The sequence below is a fragment of the Etheostoma spectabile genome, chromosome 14 (genome assembly GCF_008692095.1).
Source record: "Etheostoma spectabile isolate EspeVRDwgs_2016 chromosome 14, UIUC_Espe_1.0, whole genome shotgun sequence".
NCBI classification, from domain to species: Eukaryota; Metazoa; Chordata; class Actinopteri; order Perciformes; family Percidae; genus Etheostoma; species Etheostoma spectabile.
Window position 1 is genome coordinate 6,278,282 of NC_045746.1, and position 4,850 is coordinate 6,283,131.

Consider the following 4,850-nt stretch of genomic DNA (forward strand, 5'->3'; position numbering starts at 1 on the left):
ACCAGTGACCAAATAGACATCATGAATTTGACCACAGCCCGGTTGCCCACACAATCTAACAGACTCTCAGGTATTCCTTGCCCTTATTTGCTGTAGAATGGGTTATGTAAATTTATGTACAGTCATATGGCAGTTACTGTATGTGCATTTCATTAGTCGATACCACAGGTAAAAATGGTTGAATCACGGTGACTCAGAACAAATGCAAAGAACAAGTCATCAAACTAGAACGTATCATTTAAAATACTAACCACTCAGCATTGGCTGACATGTTTTTTTATGCTATTGACTTTAAAGGCGTTATATCAAGGCAATCAGTCAAATTATAATAAAATAAATATTTTCTCTTCTTTTAATAAAAATGTAGCTTTAAAAAAATATTTTTCCATGATGGCATCCAAAGAGAATCCATTCTTTAACGCTAACCTCCTTGGCAGACGTATACTTTTTTTTTTATTAGTATTTATTTATTCATGACTAAAAGCACTTCCAGAATCTAAATATTTAAAAATGGTGTTAGTAAATGTGAAAAGTCTAGCCAGTTTAGCCAGTCTGCTAAAATGACCCGCAACATTTATTAGGTAAACTTACCTTCTTATTACTTGTTCTGTATTCATTCTGTATGAAAATCACAGAATTAAGAGCAACGTGTTCCATGCAGGAAAAGTTGGTTCATTCATATATTTTCTCTGGAAGTCCAGAAGTTTCTGTAGAAATTTGAATGGGTCGTTTATCAGGTGTTTTATAATAAATCACTTTCACACGCTATTTACCATAAATGGTTTGAAGTCAAAACCAAAACAGAAGCCAGACCAAAACAAAAAGGCAATTAGAAACAGGAAGGAGTATAATTGTTTAAGCCATTCAACTCAAAGATGGAAAATATGAGGAATTTACATCAGAGGAATGCAGAAGATAGGAAGAGACACCTACAGAAACAGGAAAGCATGCACATTTGTGTGTTGTCATAGTTTACAAGGGTTAAGTGGTGTGGGAAATCCCAAAAGGATGTCACAATGCAGAAAGACTGGCATTTGACCAACTATTTGTTACAGTGAATCTAGAGCAAATATTTGTCCAGCGGTGCAGACTGGAAGAATGGGCTCAATCTAAAAGGAACCCCCTTGTCCCCTTCCCCTGCTGCTCTCTCCAGACAAGGCAGCAGAGGAACACAGTGACTGTGCAGTTGCGGTGTAAAAAATGTGCCCTTATCCATTTCCCACATCCGGCTGCTGCCGAGGGCGACAGAGGAATGTGAGGCAGCGTGACGATAAACAAAATGAGGAAGCGTGATTGTGGAGGATGAGTTTAAACGTATTGGCTGTGTGACACAATAACACACAAACAAGTCACTGCATTCATGACACAGTGGAAAAGAAATTTGATAAATGATAAAAAGATTATAAAGCCACATAACTTACTTACTGTATGTGGCCCAACACTTCTTATGGAATCAACAGTAGTGTTCAACGAGTGGGGAAATGTCAGGGTCAAAGATATTTTTTAAAAAAGGTAGTTTTTTTTCAATATTTGTTTTTCTTTCTACATCAATTGGATAATGCAAACTATGCATCGCAGAGTGCCCAGATTAAGCCCTTCTGAGTTTGTTTTTTTTCTCCATCTCTTCAGCTTTTATTGATCATGTGATTCAATTCAATTGTATTCATAGTATCAAATCATACCAAGAGTTATCTCAAGACACTTTACAGGTAGGAGTAGATCTAGACCACACTCTATAATTTACAACAACCCAACAATTCCAGTAATTCCTCCAAGAGCAGGCATTTAGAGTGACAGTGGCGAGGAAACCTTTTACATGTTAACGTGTATTATTTTTATATGTGCAAACCAATGAAATAAAAAATAAATAGCAAAAACTAATTCTTAAAAAAAAAAAAATCAGTTGTTATTTTATCAACATCTAAAGAAATGTTTTTGAGGAAAGAAACACTTTAAACCTGCCCATTCAGTTTGTGTTGGAATGTGAAGGGTTAAAATGAATAAAATGATAAATAAAATGCCTCGGCTGTTGCTGGAAAGAAAATGTGATGCTTTCAGATCTGTGATTGGTGGGCCAGTTCTGAATTTATAATATAGTTTTATAGTTTTTAAAGTTTTATTTTTTTATTTTATCTTATTTATTTGATTAGGACAATGCACATTAATGAACCTTTCTGTAAATTTGCCAGTGTTAGCCAATTGGCTATTTTTCAACTGTAGTCCTAATTAGGATGCATGTCTTTTATGGTGGGAAGAATCCGGAGCACCCGGTGGAAACCCACGCAAACACGGGGAGAACATACAAACTCCACACAGAAAGGCCCGGAACGACCTGGATTCGAATCAAGAACCTTCTATGTGAGATTAATTTATAATTGACCGATCAACCCTTCACTCTAAATCGACAGGCTTTATTACAGCTAACTTCTGCCTGCTGTGGGACATGAATCACAAGCTAGCACTGCCGCTAAACTAGCTAGCCGGCCTCGTTGGTTCACGATGGAAGCCGTTATCATGGCTAAGGAAGACCATAGCTATTAGGACATTGTTGCAAATTTATTATCCATGTGTTTTTTAAATTAAGTTAGTTAATTGGGAAATATATGGTAACATACGTATATATTTAAAAGGCCGCTGTGCCAATCTAATACTATTATGTATTAGACAAACAATATTGTTTGTGGTGTGGGGTTCCAAAATGCTGTGAGGGCCTAGTTGGTTGTGTGGTGGGAGGGAGGGGGTGGGCTATCATGCATTTGGCACCCCCAACCCCTCACCATATTCTGGTCAAGGGCACACACAGCATGTGGGATGATACCATCATTTGTAAGGAGGATTTTTTTTGCATTTGACTGACATCAGCTGTTTTTTGTTTTGGGGATAATACTCACTCTCCATGTGGTTTTCTCGTTGCACTGTTAAGGATGGACAAGCATCTTCCATTTTTGTTTCAGGGCTGGAATTGTCATCCATATTTGTTTGCAGTACTATAAGAGAGGACACAAAAAGCTAGGCTTGTAGTTTGCTTTTCTCCCCGTTGAGGGAATTTGGGGGGGGGGGGTCAGAGGGCCCAGGGTTTACGAGTCACGGTTCGCTACTGAATTCATTAACCAAGACAGTGGCTGTAAAGGCAGTGAATCCACAACAGCTGCATAGTTTGTATACACCACGAACGGTGCACACTCTACGCTACAATGCTAGGCAACACAGTGGTTGTTGGTGTTGTTATTAAGCGACTTCAGTGTGTTGTTGTACTCACCTGTCTGAACGTCATTAGCTAGCTTGGATTTCCTGTGGTTTCCAGTCTGCTGCAGACAATTTCACTTCATACGCTTTCTATCAGCGGGACTCACTCCGTCATCCCGGACCTAGACATCATTACCACCGTCCAGGAATGTGACACCACATGAGGGAAAAATGCAGACATGTCACCCTTATGGGCCAAAAAATATTTTTACAACAGGAAGCAAATTTGGCAACAGATGACGGAGTATGAGGTAAGAGAAGAACAGGGAGGGAGGGCAAACACACCCCTGATATAAGCAAGGTGAAGAGTATGCACCTGCATATGAGTAGATGGAGGCTTTAATAAAGGCGTTACTTACACCGGCCAAAACCACAAAACGCAACACACTAAGACAGTTTCTGTGTGTGTGTGTGTGTGTGTGTGTGTGTGTGTGTGTGTGTGTGTGTGTGTGTGTGTGTGTGTGTGTGTGTGTGTGTGTGTGTGTGTGTGTGTGAGAGAGAGATCAGGGTGTCTGCAACGACCAGTCATCCGGTTGTTATGGTACAAAGGAAAGACCAACTAAAACAAAAACATAGCTCATAGAAGCTCTAAATCATGTTTATTTAGAGGTATAATACCAATGTACCATTCATGTTCTATGCTACTGTAAGTCAACTAATAATTATAATAAAAATTATTTATTTATATAATTTGTACTTCATTAATCCCACAAGGAAAATTGCAATGTTTTCACTCCGTTGTTATTATACACAGTACACACATGCCTGAATTACACACACATGCTCAGTACCGATACATGCACTAATGGAGAGATGTCTTAGTGGGGGGGGGGCTGCCCATGGAAAGGCACCCTGAGCAGTTGGGGGTTTGGTTCCATAAATTCATTTTAAATCTAGGGAATAATTATATGGAAAACAACGTAACATATAAACTCATGTTTCACTTACTTGCTATATTCTGGAGCTTTAGTTGTATTTCATGGTCTTCTTCAGGTGTCAGGGGATATGACCCCTTCAGAATTATAAATACACAAACACGCGGACACATACGCGGGGACACACACACACACACACACACACACACACACACACACACACACACAGCTGAGCTCAGAAAATAGAGACAGTAGTTCGCGAAGCTTAATTTGACCATCACTGCCTCATGCATAAATTAAGGAGACATTCATCTCCAGTCAGCCCCTACTGTTAAAGCTTTAATATTCCCATGAACTTTAGCTGACCCACATCATGTTCAAATCACGGCCACAAGGAGTTCTATATCATTATTGCAAATGGAACATGGGGAAAATTAAAATGATGCATCATTAAGTCTTCTAGTGTTTAAAAAAAAAAAAAACATTTCAGGAGAAAATCGGTAGAAAGAGAAATTGACCCATTTTTCTGGTTGTTTCAAACTTAATTAAGTTATGGTAATAATAATCTCATATTGAACTATTTGTTTTGTTTGTTTTTTCAAATGTCATACTTGAGCTTACTGATATATACACTCACTGGCCACGTTATTAGGTAAACTTGCAACGATTGCACAATGCCATAAATCCTGCCTTTACAACGATAATAATGATCAATTATGACTGATACGG